This window comes from Hemicordylus capensis, chromosome 1, assembly GCF_027244095.1.
Source record: "Hemicordylus capensis ecotype Gifberg chromosome 1, rHemCap1.1.pri, whole genome shotgun sequence".
Lineage (NCBI taxonomy): Eukaryota > Metazoa > Chordata > Lepidosauria > Squamata > Cordylidae > Hemicordylus > Hemicordylus capensis.
In genome coordinates this window covers 328,399,672-328,418,798 of record NC_069657.1, presented here as the reverse complement: position 1 = coordinate 328,418,798, position 19,127 = coordinate 328,399,672, and positions in this window count along the sequence as shown.

Below are 19,127 nucleotides of genomic sequence, written 5' to 3'. Positions count from 1 at the left end.
TTTGTGTGTTGGCCTTTATTGCTTCTGCACTAGGTAACAGATTTTTGGAAATAAGTGTTGCATATCTTTATAAGCAATCCATTCCAATGATACTCATTATGAAGATTTAGGAAAGAGACTGGCATAATACAGACTCCACGCAGACAACATATTTTCAGAAATTTAGGAAGATTGTTTGTCAAAAGCACAGTGTGTAAAACTGATTGTATGTTAGGCCTCTTCACAGAACAGACCTTCTGCATTCTTTTTAGGGGGTGCCAACATACAATCAGTTTATGTGTTGCAACCAATGTGATTCCCACCAGGTGATGATGGCGAATAATTGCCAACAGTTGGAATAATGATCAAGGAATCAGCCCTAAATCCCTCTTAACTGCTTTGTACTTGGATGCCTGCCTGCCATTAGCAGATCCTCTTTGCTCTAAATCTCTTTATCTGATCAGATAAGATTAGATGGAACCTTTTCAGTTAAGGAGAGGATTATTTGGAATTATTTTCCTTTTATGGAGGATCTAATTAATATGTTACATGGTGTTTGGCTGAACTTCTGCTTTGTTAGGAAATGACTGGAAATGGAAGGCAGGAGGAATCAATATTTAGCTGTTGTAGAGGATCCGCCCTGCTGCTAATATGAGACACGGATCTCCCTGACAATTACTAGTTTAACCACTGCCCCCAAGTAGACATTTGTATTCTAAGCTGACTATAGTACAACAGCCTTTCAAACGTTTGCTGCAAAAATAAACTTTGGTAGAATGGTAAGGCCGATAGGTGTGTGGTGGAGTAAATGGAAAGTACAATTTTTATTTTAAAGACAAACAAGTTCTTTTACTTTTCAAATAGTTCAATTTTAGATCAAAAGTTGCTTCACAAGTTGCATCACAAAAAAACATTAACCAAAGAGCAGAGGGAACAAACAAATATGATTTTTAATATATATATATATATATATATATATATATATATATATATACACACACACATACACACACACCCCCACTAACCTGACACCCACTGAGCCCTAACTTAGAGTCCTTGATAATCACCTTTAGCAATTCTGGCTTTCCCTTAATTCTGCCTCAGATTCTGTTCTTTTCCAGTTCTGTGTGATTTCAGCTCTGCAGAGATTACACTTCTCTGCCAGTGATTTTAACAGCTCTATGCCTTCAGTTCTGTAGTCTCTCTCCAACATTTCCAGCTTTGACTGCAACTTCAGCGCTTTCCAACTAAAGTTTCACCGCTTGGACATTCTCTGTTCCAGCTCTCCAACATGTAACTCTTGGACTCTTCTTCAACTGAATTCTGATTTCTTCAACGTGATCCTTTCTGACTTCTTCTTTGGACTCTGACTTACTAACACTTTGAACAACCCTTCTCTATATACACATAGTTCCAACTGGTTGGGTTTTTGTTTTTTTTTAAACAATCCAATCAAACAGAGCCAGACTATGGGCAACCTGTGCCTGGCTGCCATGGTGGCCCCGTTCACTCCACCCCTGTGTCCGATATCAGATGCCTGGGCTAGCCACATCCCCGTGTCAGACACAGGGTGTGTGGTTTGGGTCCCGAAGAGGGCCACGTGGCCCCATTTGGGAGCTACATTGGGGCCAGTGCTGCATTCGCAGTGTGGCCAGGAGCGGCACTTCCCTGTCTTAAAGGCAGGGAAGAGTCACTCCTGTCTGTGCTGCAAATGCCGTGCCAGCCATTTAACTCCTGAACGGGGGCCCATGGACCCCCTTGGGAGCTTAACTAGCACCACCCATGCCCGACATCAGTTGGGGCTGCAAGGCATGGCCTGAGGGGTGGCTGAACAGGTTCTTTGAACCCATTCGCCCAATGATGGCTCTGCCCCTCAACCAATATAACTCAACGTTCTTTCCATGTTTCAAAACTTCCCTTCCGTTCAAAACCAAATTCTCAAGCTGATATCCTCAAAGTGAAACTAAAGTACAGCAGGCATGAACTCTTGACCCTGCCAACTTTGCAAGGCAAGTTACACATACAATCCTATTTTACAAAAAGAAGAGTTTATAAGTGCACTCTATTTACAATAATGATGAGGTTTGTACATATTAATACAATTTACAATTCATTTATAATACAAGGGCCTATTTACAAAAACGAAGAGGTCTAGGCCTCCACAGCTGTACTTATCACATTATTTAAGTTTTATATACACATGTACTAGCAAAAATACAATCAAATCTAATGAAAGCGGATCACATAAATCATACAAGCATTCATAAAAATGCATATGAGTCCTAATAAACATTTGGAAGAGGTGGTCCTTTCATGAGATGAGGTGTGGTGGTCACCTCAGGTAGTGAGTGAGTAGTGATGGTGCAGCTGCTGCTGTCTGTCTGTCCTTGGCCTCTTTGCAGTGGCAGTAGTGGAGGCTGCCACTGCTACTCACCCACCTGCTCAGGTGGGTACTGTTGTAAACCGGTCAGGCTAATCTAGAGCTGTATATCAGCAGACGAAGCGTGAAGTAGGCAAAGGATCAAAAGGATAATGTCAGAGCCAAGCAGTAAGCAATTTCCAAACCAAAGCCAGTCTGTGTCATTACAATATTCAAACGAAGTCCAAGTCGAATTCCACAAACAGAGTCCAAACAATCCGGAGTCAAAGCACAGTCAAAACAAGCAGGAACACAGATGGGTAGCTCACCAAAGCACAACATGGCTATGAGCACTGCAGCTGAAGCGAAGCCGCTTAAATAGGCTGAAGCCATGTGCTTTCAATCATGGATCCCTGACTCAGCAGCTCTTCTTGTTACTCGAGCCGTTCTGCGTGTGCGTCTCCTTATCTCCTCCTGTCTCTTTGACAGATGCCTCCCTACAGCTGAGATCGGCTTCGCCTCCTCCACAAGAGCTGTCGTACTAGGCTCTGTTTCTTTTTCAATGTCCTGTGAGTCAGTTCCACTTGCCTCTGCAACTTCTTGCCTTTGAGGCTGCTGCACTCCCTCCTCCACTGTCACACTGCTGTCTCCTTCTAATCCTTGGAGTCCGATAGCATGTCCATGACAGGTGTGCAAGTAATTGGCAATGGCAAGTGGCCCCTGAGGTCTCCTAAGTGGTAGGTGAAAGGAGAAGCAGTAGCTGCTACTCTAGGTAGCAGTAGGGATGTGCGAATCGATTCAGATACAAATCGATTTGTACTCGAACATAGCTGATTCGGGTGATTCGGAGACAAAACGAATCACCCCTGTGGTCCATTGGCTAGATTCGGGTACAAATTGAATAGCGGCCGATTCGATTCGAATCGATTCGGGTTTCGGATCTGTCCTGTTAATTTCCCCAGACTCCCAGCTTTCATTTTAAAAAAATAAGCTAAGCTCTAGCCCTTATAGAAGTGGAGTTATGGAGCAAAATGTGTGGTCACTATTTTTCAAGTATTCGGATTCTTTGGTGTATAATAACTTTTACTCAATGAATCCTTATGAGGATTCATTACACACCTTCATTTCTTCTATTCATTTTGACTGTCTTTTAGACAGTGCCAATTGTCAACTGCCATGTACCAACTACACCCCACTCCCACCCGCAAGGCAGTGAGGTACTACTCAGTTTAAGTTAAGTGCCTAATGGGTAGAGGCTACCACTCAAATTGCAGAGGGATTGGGCAAAGGGCTAGTTTTTGGTGAATTGTTGAAGTTTTCCATAGGAAATCATGTAGGTTTCAGCAGCCCCTAACTGCACTTGGGGGGTGCTGGGGTGGCCCAGAGTGAGTGGTGGTGTAGTGAACAGAGGGTGCCAGCCACCCCCATGGGTTTCTAGTCCATGGGGTTCAGGGTTCTGCTGTTTCTGAGGTGTTCTGAGAGTAGAGTCTTTGGTAGCAAATGAGATTTTCAATACAAACCATGAATCCACTCTCATTTGCTACCATAGAATCTACACTCAGACCACCTCAGAAACAACAGAACCCTGTACCCCATGGGTTAGCAACCCCATGGGAGTGGCTGGCACCCTATGTGCACTCACTCTGGGCCACCCCAGTGCCCTCCAAGTGCACTTATGGGGCTGCTGAAACCTCCATTATACCTTATAGGGAAAAACCTTAAAGATGAGTAAACTTCAACTATTCAACAAAAACCAGCCCTTTGCCCAATCCCTCTGCAATTTGGGTGGTAGTCTCCACCCATTAGGCACTACCACCTCACCACACTCTTCCACCCCAGATTCCACTTTATGCCCCAAATCTGCCTCAAAGACACTAAACCTTCAACTATTCACCAAAAACTAGCCCTTTGCCCAATCCCTCTGCAATTTGGGTGGTAGTCTCCACCCATTAGGCACTACCACCTCACCGCACTCGTCCACCCCAGATTCCATTTTATGCCCCACATCTTCCTCAAAGACACTAAACCTTCAACTATTCACCAAAAACTAGCCCTTTGCCCAATCCGTCTGCAATTAGAGAGCCAGCGTGGTGTAGTGGTTAGAGTGCTGGTCTAGGACCGGGGAGACCTGAGTTCAAATCCCCATTCAGCCATGAAACTAGCTGGGTGACTCTGGGCCAGTCACTTCTCTCTCAGCCTAACCTACTTCACAGGGTTGTGAAAGAGAAACTCAAGTATGTAGTACACTGCTCTGGGCTCCTTGGAGGAAGAGCGGGATATAAATGTAAATAAATAATAATAATAATAATAATTTGGGTGGTAGCCTCCACCCATTAGGCACTACCACTTCACCACACTCTTCCACCCCAGATCCCACTTTATGCCCCAAATCTGCCTCAAAGACACTAAACCTTCAACAATTCACCAAAAATCAGCCCTTTGTCCAATTCCTCTGCAATTTGGGTGGTAGACTCTACCCATTAGGCACTTAACTTAAACTGAGTAGTACCTCACTGCCTTGTGGGTGGGAGTAGGGTGTAGTTGGCACATGGCAGTTGACAATTGGCACTGTCTAAAAGACAGTCAAAATGAATAGAAGAAATGAAGGTGTGTAATGAATCCTCATAGGGATTCATTGAGTGAAAGCTATTATACACCAAAGAATCTGAACATTTAAAAAATAGTGACTACACATTTTGCTCCATAACTCCACTTCTATAAGGACTAGAGCTTAGCTTTAAAAAAAAAAAAAAAAAAATGAAAGCTGGGAATTGGGGAAATTAATAGGACAGATCCAAAACCTGAATCAATTCGATTCGGATCAGCCGTGATTCGGATCCGAATAGAATTTGGGGTGATTCAGATGGGTCAGATTCGGATCCAAATCGAATCAGGGTTGTTTCAATCCGGTTACAAATTGAAACACAGAAAATCCGAATTGCACACCCCTAGGTAGCAGTACCAGGGAGAGGGGCTTACCTGAGGGCATCTTGCCAAGGGCCTTCCAAAACCCGGAGCCTGCCTGTCTAGGGAACTATCTCTAGTCACAGTTATATAAGATAGCAGCAATTATCATGAAAAACATCTGTTAATAAGGCCACAATCTTGTTACTTTGATCTGATGAAGGCTGGCTGAATAAATGAGGGCTGGCTTATAAACACATGCTCATCTCCCCTTAACTGGGCACTCCTGCTAACTGGGCAAAGAGGCACCTTTTAAACATGGTGATTATCTTTATTTAGCCGAGGGAGAGTAACTGGCCTTATGGTATATAAATATTCGTTGTTGTTGTTGACTGCATCATTCAATGATGTTGTGAAAAGTGAAAAGGCCATTATAGAGATCACACCACAAACAGAGCTTTCATTTGTCCTTCAAATGCAATGCTTTTCAGTGCAGCCAGAGGCCATTTGCTAAGTGTAGAAAATCAAGTGCTCTACATTAATGTAAGACCAGGCCTAAGTTATTCAAGTGGTCTCTATTTATAGATGGAAGTGTGAAACTAGAATCTACACATGGTCAGGCATTTTCTTTGCTTTCAGAGCTGTGTCCGTTTTCTGTTCCTCTTAGCTTGTAGAAATTTGTTTTAAATTGAATTACATCCCATGAATTTGTCACATCCTAAAAACTAGTTAAATTGCTAGCTTTACAAGTAGGAGTCATTCAGTAAAATGAAATGCAGCTGGACAACATTCTCACAAGGCATATATTGCTTATTTAAATGAAGGGGGGAGATCCACTGCCAAGTCTCCTAGAAAAGCAAACTTAAATGCTAACTTTGGTAAGCATAATTGTTGTTTGTAATTTGGTTGTCTTGATGATGCATGTTCCCACTTATCTCTATTAGCCCTATGATTAAATGTCAGAAGAGTATTCATAACAGCTCCTGGCTACGATGTCTACCTGTCAGTTTCCAGAATGCACAGGTAATTAACTTCCAGAGACACCTTGTTTTATAGCTGCTTCCCTCATAAACACAAAGTAATCTTATGTAGATTTAAATAAGGGCTTATTCAGAAACAATACAGTTTCCTCCCCTTTCCTCCCTTTTCCTTTCTGACTCCACCCCCTACCTCCTCTACAGGATTCCCATTGGGACAAATTTCTGACAAAACATAAAAGATTACTAGATATAATAAAACACATTCCTCACCTTTATAACAACCAGAATTGAATTGATTTAAAATTCAGTGACAAAGTCTTGAAGTCTTTTAGGTGGTCTGTTCCACACATTTCTCCTAATTCTTGGGTTCTCTGGCACAGGAGCTGTTAGTGATGGTTTTTCTTGCATGGAGGATTGTCCATCACATCCATCAGCCCTCCTCTGTGAGGTCAAAACTGGAGGGAAAATCAAATTCCTCTCCAGTTCCTCTCTCCTGAGATCAATTCCTTCCCTCTTTTCTCATAGTATGCATGCTGGCAAGTCTTGAACTGTTCCATTTCTTTCCATCATCTAATATTTATTTATTTTATTTATTCAATTTCTATACCACCCTTCCAAATATGTCCACTATCTCCTTGGATTTTGATTATTTGTTTTGGTCCAGAATATTGGGAACATCCCTTTCTCACTTTATAAAGCAGCCATACTAGAACCAAGTCTCCCACCTGAAATGTCCACTGTTTTGCACCCCATTTCTGATCACATACAGTTTGTCCATTTGTTGCTTCTGCTGTACTCAGTCATAAATATGTTCATCCTCAGAGTGAGATGGCATGGAAAACCTTAAAAGTTGTTGCTGTTTGGCAGTATAACTATAAGTTTGGTAGTAGCTTTGTGTTCTCTCAGCAGTTCAAAAGGTGATTTTCCTGTAGTATACGGAGTAGTTCGATAAGCAAATACTGTAGAGTTTAATGGATTGCCTCTTTCCAGGGTTGTTGTTGTGTAGTGGCCGGTTGTAAACTTTCCTTCACTAACCTGTTCATTCTTTCTACTAAGCCATTCCCTTGAGGATGGTACAAATATAAAGTATGGTACCTATGAAGCCCTAAACAGCTTAGGCCCTGGTTATTTAAGAGAATGTCTTCTTCACCATGAGCCCCACTGCCTGTTAAGATCATCTGGAGAGGTTTGTCTGCAGTTGCCGCCAACTCGTTTGGCGGCTACATGAGAACGGGCTTTCTCCGTGGCTGCCCCTGGACTTTGGAATGCACTCCCGGTTGAAATAAGAGCCTGCCCATCTCTGGCGACTTTTAAAAAGGCACTGAAGACACATTTATTTACCCAGGTTTTTAATTAGATTTATGGTTTTAATTTTCAATGTAGGTTTTAAATGATTTTAATTGTAAGCCTCCCAGAGACACAAGTTTTGGGCGGTATACAAATATGTTATAAATAAATAAATAAATAAATAAATAATAAATAGTATTGTTTTATCCCATGGTTATGCAAGTATTGCTACATTTCAAATGAGGTAAGCTGTGTCCCACTGTCAGTCACTAGTTCTTTAGGAAGACCTTATTTTGGAAAAACTGCAGCCATGAACTGGATCACGTTTTTGTAGTAATGTTGTCAGCAAATGAAACTTCTGGCCACCTAGAATAGTAATCCACTATCACAATAACAAATCTTTGTTTTGTGGGTTGGTTATCAAAAGGTCGCATTATATCCAGATCAAGTTTTCCCCAGGGACCATTGGGATACTCTACTGGAGCCAAGGGGATGGTACTTTCTTCTGTGAATTGTCAGATACAGCACAAGCCATACAGTGCCAGATTACATTTTCAATGTGTTTGTCCATACCTGGCCACCAAAAACTTTCTCTGATTCACCTTTTAGTCAAGTTCATGCTCCAGGGACCTTCATGAGCAATTTTGATCAGTTTTGCTTGTAAGGAGGTTGGCACCACCAAACAATCAGTCCTCAACACCAGCTCATGGAGAAGAGACAGCTCACTTGCTACGTGCGTATATGGTTGAAGATATTCAGGTACTTTGTTTTGGCATGGCCATCCATTAGTTATGTAAGGTTTAAGTTCAATAAACTATTGATCAGCACTACTACTACTGCTGCTACTGCTATGGATATTTATATACCGCCCTTCAACCAAAGTTTTCAAAGCAGTTTACATAGAAAAAATAAATAATACATAAATAAGATGGTCCACAGTCCTGAAAGGGCTCACAATCTAAAAAGAAACATAAGGTTGACACCAGCAGCAGCCACTGGAGGGATGCTGTGCTGGGGTTGAAGAGGGCCAGTTGCTCACCCCCTGCTGAATAAAGAGAATCACCACTTTAAAAAGATGCCTCTTTGCTCAGTTAGCACTGAGGGCTGCTTTCAATTCAGAGGATATGATCACTCCAGGAGTGGATGAAGCTATTTGTGAAATTGCTACTCCATGTTCATCTTCTGGAATCTCGTCTTGGCCTGGAAGTGGAAGTCAAGGTAAACAATCTGCAGTTGTATTCCAAATATCTAGAAGATTGCCCACCTGGAAATCAAAGTCCATAAGTCTGGTGATACATTTGGCTTTTCTTGAGGTTTCTTGACTTGATCTCAGAGTAGGAAATAAAGCAGATAGGGGTTCATGGTCTGACTGTAAAGTGATTTTTTCTGTCCCACAAACAGATTTTTTTCCATCTGTGTGTGTGAGTTTTGTTCTGAGCAGCAGTATCAAGGCAGTGTGTGTGCCCATGCATTCAGAATGGGGCCTTCCTGATTCAACCTGAGCAGGATCTAAAATTAATTGAGTGGACATCAAAAAAATGTGTGAGCACGCGCACATGCACATGCCTTAGGGGGAACACTGCCCACAAGTAAGTCCTGAAGTGCCTCACCTCCCAGAAACATGCTAGAGCTTCTTTTTCAATAACCGAATACATCTTCTCTAATGCAGTAAGCACTCTGGAATCAAAGGCAACCATAACCTCCCTGCCCCCTTTTTGCTGGGTCAAGACATCACCCAAACTATATTCAGAAGCATCAGTGGTTACAATAGTGTGCCTGTTGTCATCAAAAGAATATTTTGATGTAAACCGCCCTGAGCCATTTTTGGAAGCATCTCTCAGCCCTCGCAGTTGGAACCCTCGCAGTTGGTGTGGGATGGCTGTATATTCTCTGGCCTTGAGGGCCCAGGCAGTGAAGAAATATATCTTTCTGCTTTGCTGGAGTAAAATCAGGGATCTATATGGTGAGGAGGTAATTGCAGAAACAGGACGTTGTTGTTGCCAGGGAACAGCAGGTTGTCCTGGAGTTGAGAAGGGAAAAAAAAAAAACTGGTGGTGGGATTTGAGCCAAGCTGCAGGATGAACAACAGACTAGCATCCAGTGAACAACAGAGTTCAGATTTGAGAAGGAAAAAGTACCTTTTTGCAGGTCAGGAAGCTGGAGAAATAATCAGCAGCAGACATTGTAGAAAGCACTTCAAGAATGTAGACCCAGTAATGTAATGAAATGAGGTTGCCAGAACATTCACAAGCTTTGCAGGCTCACACGCTTAGTTGGTTCAAATCTCATCGCCAAATGTTTTAAAGCTGCTTCCCTCATAAACACTAAATAGCCTTATCTAGATTTGACTAAGGGTTTATTCAGAAACCCCTTTATTCAGAAACCCCTTTCTACTTTCCCTCCCTTTTCCTTTCTGATTCCACCCCACACACTTTCTATAGGATCCCCACAGGGACCAACTTCTCAACAACAAAACATAAAAAATTACTAGATAGAACACAACACATATCTACTTGTGTGTGTGTGGTATCAAGAGCCTTTAAAAATGTATGCCATGTCACAGCTCATGACAGTTGTATGGATTTACAACGTGGCTGGTAGAAACAAGTTTTCCAACAAGGGTTAGGAACTTGGATCTAAAATGTATACAATTTGAATACTTCATCCTGTATGTGGCATTCACAAGTGAACATGACAGGCTTATATAGAGCACAAGGCTCACTAGCTTACGGGAGGATGCTTTGAGTGGGTATCTGGGATGTCTATAATAGGCACAGGTTTGAAGGTAAGTTAGAAGGGATCCTGGGTACTTTCTAACGAATTTGAATGGATTTATTCTACAATGCGCAAGAGCTGATTTATGGAAGGACATTTTACAAGGTTTCAAAAAGTTGACTGTGGCATATTTAACTTTTCTGAAAATGTTCTAATGCACGTCCCAATGATGACTTGTTATGAAGTGGTAGGAATATTTTTCAGGAATTTACCGGCTGGAATTGTGTCATAAATTCAACATGTCAATATATTTTGGGGCAACTCAGAATATGTTGACTTTACCAAATAAAAGGTGGTCCAGTGAACTGCCCTACAAATCCATGTATCTTCATGAAGTGCTTCATAAAACCATGAGAATCTGTGCAGTCCAGTCTGTGATGAAATGGGGGTTACTCTAGGCTTTCCAGGATCTACTCTCAGTAGAGAGATTTATCTGACCCCCAAATTTAGGAGCTTACCTCTTCTTTGAGGTAGGCTGCCACCAGTTAAGACTGATCTAAAGCCACTGACTAGGTTTAGATTCAGCTTCAACAACCTAGAACTGTTTGGCTTGGGACTTACAAGCACTGTACAGCCAGAGTCCCCACAACCCAGTTCTAGACAACAGTATATTATTCAGAAACACTCAACAGTAGTGAATGACCTTATGAGGCACATGGGGAAGAATTCTGCAAGTAACACTCCAGAACCTGTTAAATCAGACTGAAGCCATTTCTAAGTATATGAACTTTATTTAGAAACTGTCATAAATCTGTTAGCTCGGCTAACCCAACAGGATTTACAACCGCCTTCAGCACTCCCCGGTGAGTTAACAGAAAGCGGCAGCAGAACTGCACGAGTGAAAAATAAAAGGCTTCCAAAGAAAAAACAGTAAATGAATTAAGTCCCCTGAACTGAACTAGGTACCCCCCTCTAACAATAACTGAGTAATAAGTGAACAGAAAACACAGAGCAAAGAATGAAAATAGCAAAGGACAACAGAAGCAAGGAATTAACAGAACAAAGCAGGAAAGCATAAACAAGGCAATCTGGAACTCTGACAAAGTTTTGGAATTCAATAACACACTGTCTGTGGACCAGCGAAAGTTGCAAACAGCACCTGAGCAATTGAGAGACTACCAAATATATATGGCTCAAGAGAAACAGCAGCCAATCAGGCTTCCTTGAGTAAGCACTTCAGCTTCCTCTCTAGTGATCTCCTGCACCTGTGTGACTTCCACTGAGCCTCTTGAGCCATCTTCTCAAGACAGGTGAAATCCCAGGCTCCTCCCCATCAGAAATCATGTCTGGCAGCTGTTACGAATCCTCAGCTCCAGAGTCTGGTCTCCCTGACAACTCCCGTTGCTGTGCCTCTGAGCCCTCACTAGTAGGCGAATCCTCCCATTTCTGCTCTGACTCTTCTGAGTTAGAAGTCTGAGCCATGACAGAAACAAGCATTGCACACAGATTAAGGAATTGGTGGAAAATAGGGGAACTGGAAGTAAAGTTGGGCACACAGGAATTTAAAGAAAATACAAAAATGTTAACTGACTAGCTAGCACTGAGCTTTACCTTAGACAAGTAGTAGACCAGTCCTTGGCTGAGGGAGCATTAATCCCTACAGCTTCTCTCCTTCTGGACACAAGTAGCAGCGGTTGAAAAGGTTCCTAGTTGCTGGCAGTTCAAGACTACTGTTGACAAAATGGAGGGGTTCTTGTCCTGTTTTATAGTGATACAAGAGGGGGATCCAAGGGAAAGAGTCAGTGTATCCCTGATGTAATGCTGGCCAAGCCAGGATAGAGGTTTTCACTCTAAACTAGAGGTCTCTCCTCCTTAACGGGGGGTGAACTAGCATGTCTAAGCTGAATCCAGTTTGAACTGGCCTAAAATGGTTTTGTGAGGAGAGCGTGCTTGACCCACGCTCCTCGCAGGTGAGCAGGAAGCCCACCCTTGGTGGCTGGATCGGCCACCCACACGATTATTGACTGTCACAGAGCCGGTTGGGTTCACAGGGTTTGGGGGCCTCTTGGCCCCCAGAAGCCCCAACATGCTCCAGGCGAGTGCATGGAACATTCTGGGGAGGCCCCCCCCCCATGCTGGGAGGAATAGGGTTAGCGGAGTGCATGCTCCGCTAACCTGATTTAAGTGGGGATTTAAGCGGGTTTGCCACCGGGAACTGTGTGGCTTCTGTTGCTTCGCACAATAGGGAGAAATAGGGCTAGCTTTTCCTGGACCAATTTTTGCTGATCGTGGGAATAGGTGCTGTGAAAAAAGCTTTGGCCTGTAGCTTGATGGCCTTTTTGCCTCAATAACAATAAGAAAGAAAGAGCTGGGCTAAGATGGGATCTGTGTTTTGTCACACAGTCAATCAAGTTGGATGTGAAGTGGAAAGGTCAGACTCTGCTGTAGCCTTGGCAAATAAAACTAGCCTTGGCAAATAAAACTAGCATCATAGAGCCTACTATATTACACATAAGAACAGCCCTGCTGGATCAGGTCCAAGGCCCATCTAGTCCAGCATCCTGTTTCACACAATGGCCCACCAGATGCTGCTGGAAGTCTACAGGCAGGAGTTGAGGGCATGCCCTCTCTCCTGCTGTTACTCTCCTGCAACTGATACTCAGAGGCATCCTGCCTCTGAGGCTGGAGGTGGCCTATAGCCCTCCGACTAGTAGCTGATGATAGATCTCTCCTCCATGAAGTTATCCAAACCCCACTTAAAGCCATCCAGGTTGTTGGCTGTCACCACATCTTGTGGCAGAGAATTCAACAAGTGGATTATGTGTTGTGTGAAAAAATACTTCCGTTTGTTGGTCCTAGATTTCCTGGCAATCAATTTCATGGGATGACCCCTGGTTCTAGTGTTATGTGAGAGGGAGAAGAATTTCTCCCTATCTACTTTCTCCACACCATGCATGATTTTATAGACCTCTATCATGTCTACACATCTTTGAGTAGATTTAAAGGAAGCCACAATTTAGATAAAACTTATTTTAAAAATAGTTATTATCCAGAGATGAAAAAATTATTTTGTCTTGGCACAGTCTTCTGAAGTGTTATAACCTTCCAAGTTTTTGGCCGTCTGTACTTTTGTTGAGGATTCGCTCCACCTCATCTTCATATAGATTACTGATAAAAATCTTGAAGAAAACACAATAAATGCTGCATATATAGAAATGCAAGGTAAATTACTCTCTCTACTCTATGGGGTACCAGAACTTTTCATTTTAATTTCTGGAAAATAGTAATTTCCAAGACAAGCAAGATAGGTCTGAAAATCCCTAAAGAGAATATCATTTGGGTAAGGAAAGACTCGCTTCTTGTAGGCCAAGGAATGCCATTAAGTCTACAAGAGCTTTCAAACACTCTTTTAGGCTTAAGACAGACTGGCTTAAAAACATTTTCATCTGTAATGGAAACATTTGTGGAGATATGCCTAGAATGATCTATAGATGTCACTGCTACTGCCACCTCAGGATAGAAAACTCTGCAGTCATTAATTCTGTATGCAGAGATTGATCCACTCCAGGCTTAAATGGACTGAATTTTGCCATTCTTTAAGGTAGCCCAAAGTGACCACTGAGTACCTCTGGGACATCTTATCTTGGAGTCTAACAGAAGATCTCCTTTTGGAAGAAGACTGAGGTAAAATAGCCTGAAGCTCACCTGGTGGGAAGGTCCACCTTCTCTCTGATACCCATTAGCTTCCTGACTGTCACTCCCCCGCTTTCAGATAGCGAAGAGGAAGGGGATGCTGACAGCCCTTCAGCCGATGCAGGGGTGCCTGAGGGGCAGAGCCCAGCTGTTGGTTCCCAAGAGACGGCTGAGGCAGGTCCAGCTGATGTCTCAGAGCAGGCACAGCAGTCTGATGCAGCAGAGACAGCCACTGATGAACCCGAGGATGAGCTGTGCAGGCAACCCCCACTGACTCCACAGCAGAGGTGGGTCACAAGGCAGCAGGCACAGCTGGTAACCATCAGAAGAAGTAAGTGCCTCTTGCAGAGGGCTGATAAGCCTTGAATCCTTGCCAGCTGAGAGTTATCAGCTTAAACTATAAAGCACGTCTACAGCTTGCAGTTAGATGCTGGAAGACAACATATGTCATCCCTAGTGTCGACAGCCTTCAGCCAGAGCCATTTTTGAGCCATGTTTTGCTTCTGCAACCCAGACTGGTCTTTTGCTAACTATTATCCTAGACTTCAGACCTGGTGGCCAGATTTCTGACACTGACATTGTCCTTACAAATCTGGGTTACTCATCTGTATTTGTCTTTGGTCCTTCCTTCAATTTATTACACATGCATCTTTTAAAACAATCAACTCATCATTACATTGTGTAAAGTAAAGTCTGCCATCGAGTTGGTATCAACACCTGGCAACTACAGTGCCCTTTGGTTGTCTTTATATATATAGCCACACTGATATTTGTAGGTGTTTTCCATTTTTCTTTCTCAATGAAGTTGTTTGTGATTGTGATTACTAATTTCCTTCCACCCATCTTGGACTTCTTACTCCATTGGTTTGTTTACCTAGATGATTCGACCTAGTGCTTCTCTGAGCACTTTGAGCTTTCCTGAATGAGGAATCTGCTTTCCTGAAATTCTAGGTACATATTTTATTATGTTCGTCTTTAGTTTTTTATAAGAGCAAGAATTCCAGCACTACATGATGGAGAGTTTCTTCCATAGTTCCCACTAGTTTAACCTTATTGACCAACTCTTCCCTATTGGATGTCTCAATCTCTTTAACTGGAGCCCAAAGCCGCCACCTCTGGTTTGTGAAGGAAGGATTTTGAGTGGGTCTCTGATAAATCAAGGAAGAACATTTTCTAAATTAGAAGAGGTTTATTCTGTAGAACAGTTTTACAATTCCTAAAAAACACCTTAAGTGGTGCAGTGGGGAAATGCTTGACTAACAAGCAGAAGGTTGCCAGTTTGAATCCTCGCTGATACTATATCGGGCAGCAGTGATATAGGAAGATGCTGAAAGACATAATCTCATACTGTGTAGGAGGAGGCAATGATAAACCCCTTCTGTGTTCTACCAAAGAAACCCATAGGGCTCTGTGGGCACCAGGAGCTGAAATTGACTTGACGGCACACTTTACCTTAGTAGACTAAATAATGGTAAAACTTGAATAATGAGGTCAATATGTTAAAGAACGTAGAATTCTAAAAACAATTGTAACAATCAGTTTTCTGAGTTTGCTTTTTAAATTATTCCCTTTCCTCAATAACCATCATGCATGTCCTTCTGGTTGTTTTTTTTTTTTTAAACGAGCAGCTTCCTTCCTGTAACCTATTTGTTAATCATGTTTTGGTGACTGACTTTTGGGCATATTTCCCAAGAATTTTAAGGCAGGCTTAATAAACATTAGTATGTCTGCATATAAAACCAAATGATTATTATTCATTGGTGGGATTACGTAGAATTAAACTTCCCCAAACTGCACTGAATACATTCAGCTAGACATGCAAGTAAGCTGAATTTCTATTTGGTTTGCTTCTATCTGAGCCTTCAAATTATGAAGTGAAGCAAAGCCAAAAGATTAATACAATGAAAACAAAGATTGGGAAATTAAATGACACGATGCAATTTTCTGCCTCATTGGGCTGGCACCAATAATATGCAAAGGGAAGCCTGCTAAGTGTTGGTAAGCTGTTGAATAAATGCAGGACAATCAGTTTCCTCCTCAAGGGAAGCTATTGCTTTGACTGATATCGCCATTGACCCCTCCAATTACCTGCAAACCCTGCCTCCCCCCGCCAAGGCACAGTTTGAGACTGTGGACTATTTCCCCACCGCCCTGCTGTGGACCATACTGATGCCATTACAGGTTACACCAAGTGCATGTTTCAACATTACTGCTGATAGTTGGGAGCTAGCTTGGGGGCATACCTAACAAACCAAACAGTTTCTACCTCCATAATTAAATATTAATATTGAAGAAGATGGTGTGTTGTAGATACTTGGAATCCATGTTAATCTAACTCGTTGCCATCATTTTTATCAGTGTAGTGCAATGTGCTTTGTATTCAGAGTATATCCCTGATTCCTGTATCACTTCTTCCTTCATATGCATCACTGTTGAATGTGAAAGTTGACTTTAAAAAAACGCACCCCATAACATCAATGTATAATAAAAGGAGCTGAACATATTATTTTATTATCATTGGATTCTGGTTGTGCTTGCTTTCTGGCAGTTTAGTCTTCATTGGCTCATTCCTTGATGTAACTCTGTCAAAGTATGACACATCGTCCCCTGCAGTGTTCCCTCTAACAGGGATTCCCAGATGTTGTTGACTACAACTCAGCCTCTCCAGCTGCAATGGCCTTTGACTGGGGATTCTGGGAGACGTAGTCAACAACATTTGGGAATCCCTGTTAGAGGGAATAGTGTTCACCTGTCAAATGTAATATTTGGCTCTGTTTTGTGAGGAATATGTTGTAACATTATTACTCTATGGGACTTTGAACTTATGGTGAGTGAGGAAAGGATCTTATAAACAAGGTTGTAAATATAAAAGGGAACATATCTGTTGTGAGATCTGAAATAATATCTCCCCCCTGCCCACCTCGCAACTTTGTGGAAACCTGTCAAGAATTTTGAACTGGGAACCTCATGACATATGCCTGGGACCTAAGATAATTTTGTTGCATTTCAGAAACAAGCATTTCGTTCAGCCAGTTGGGTAAGATTTCAGAACCTTATTTGGGCATGTGAAACATTGGTCCTTGAAGCTGGAAGGGAGTATGTAGTCTCTGGACTTGACAGACTTAATACTAGGAGCCTGGCCTTTTGCTGGCCGTCAAAACTATGCAGTGGTGCAGTCGCTATTGGCCTGGTGGGAGGGAACAAATGTTCCTGGGCCATGGGGGTCCAGGGGCCACCAGAGCACCCTCTCATTGGCTATGCTATCACATGCCAGACACCCCCCTTCCACCACCATGAGCACACCAGTGCAGGGACATTGCTGGCATGGGGCATGGAATCGTGGCCCATCATGCTCTCCCAGCTGGTGAAGGCGAGCGCTTTCTTAGCCAACTAGGTGCTTTCTTTCCTCCTAGGAGTAACTGTGGTAGCACTTATTGCATAGCTGCTTGTTCTCTGCAGCCTTGGTGCTGCCCTTCAAGTCCATAGCAGCCCTGATGTGATGCACAGCATCACTGAAATGCTGTGCATCATGTCAGCCATTATTTCAAATGTAAGTAGTGTCGCAGAAGTGTGTTTGCACAACTTTAAGTATTTTAGCAATACTTTTAAAAGATGCTCACAGCAGTGTGGGCAATTCAAAACCACCCAGATTTCACTGTGCAACATATTACCCATCATGTTAGCTTGGATTCCTAAGGGACTAATAAAATATCTTTGTCACAGTTAAGTGCAGGTGGGAGGGGAGTGCTATGGACTAGTGCTGGCCAATGGACACCAACAAATTAAGTAGTGATAGGAATTAATACAACAAAGCATGAATTTTTGGTCATGTGCCTTTGAATCTTTCTCATCCCTCACATGCTGCCTCTGAATACCAGTTGCAGGGGAGCATCATTGGGAGAGAGATCATGCTTTCATCTCTTGCCTGTGGGCTTTCCAGAGGCATCTGGCCAGCCATTGTGGTAAACAGGATGCTGGACTAGATAGGCTTTGGGCCTGATCCAGCAGGACTGTTGTTACAGTCTTATGTACAATTTTACTGGCCTATTTCTACATCAACAGTTAAGCAAACATCCAGAATGAAGGTATTCCTCTCTTTTTGAACAAGGTTAACTATATAAACAAATAAGTACAATCAAGTCAGAACATGTAATATAACTAACAGTTATTTAAATTTTGCCCAGTCCTTAGAACCATTAGTCTTTTCTGATATCTCAGACCGAGAAATTCTAAAGGTCAGAGGTAATCCACAAGAAGTCAAGATTCAATTTAAAGGTTGTTAATGGACCTTTTGTTTATGACCCAGCCCCAGATAAAATTACAACCGTATCTCCAGATTGAAGGTGTCCAACCCAGGATAGATGGTTTGTTTGTTTTTTAAAAATGCTCTGTCTTGGAATACGGCTGGTACAACTAATTTAGCTGATAAGATTTTTTAGAGCAACTAAATAACTATGATGCTGTCTTATTCAAGAAACCTGGGCTGTGGGTAAGGTTGAGTGATTTGAAACACATGCTTTATATGCAACATCATCTGCTGCATGCGAGTGTACAAAAGCTAAACTTTGTGGCCCATTTCCCACTAAATTATTTTCACTCATAAAAGATACCATTTCATTTGCCTGGATATCCTTATTGTAGTGGGCCGTATTATGTAATTTAGAACTACTAAGTCTCCAAATCTAAATTTTGCCCCTGTGCAAAAGATATATTTAAAAAAATATGCAGTTGGCTACAGTTAGAAGCATATCAGTAGAGAGCAGAATTACTGTAGATGAAATAAATTTGCCAGGCCTTTCAACAAGTCATTTAATAAATCTGGGTTATTCCAAGGCCTGTGCAAATATGAAAAGCATGTCATATGGCACAAGAAAACAATGCAATAGCTAGTCCTTCATTCTTTTACATTAAGAACTTGTTCTTCAGCCTTGTATTTGTCTGATGGCCTGATTTCAACTCAGTGGACAGCTCTCTCACCGGCAAGGTTTAATGTACTTTCTTCAGTCAATTTAGAGGGCCGACTTAACAACTGCAGTAAGTGCTCGCTTTGTGTCTATGTGATTTAGGTGAAATCCAATCAATTGGTCATGTTCTACTTTTTTGTTTATTTTATAAAAGACAGAGGGGACAATTTATTTTTCCACTTATTGTGGGTAGGTTTAATAAATCGGCTGATGCTTTGGTTCTGTTTTTGTTCAAGGACAAAGATA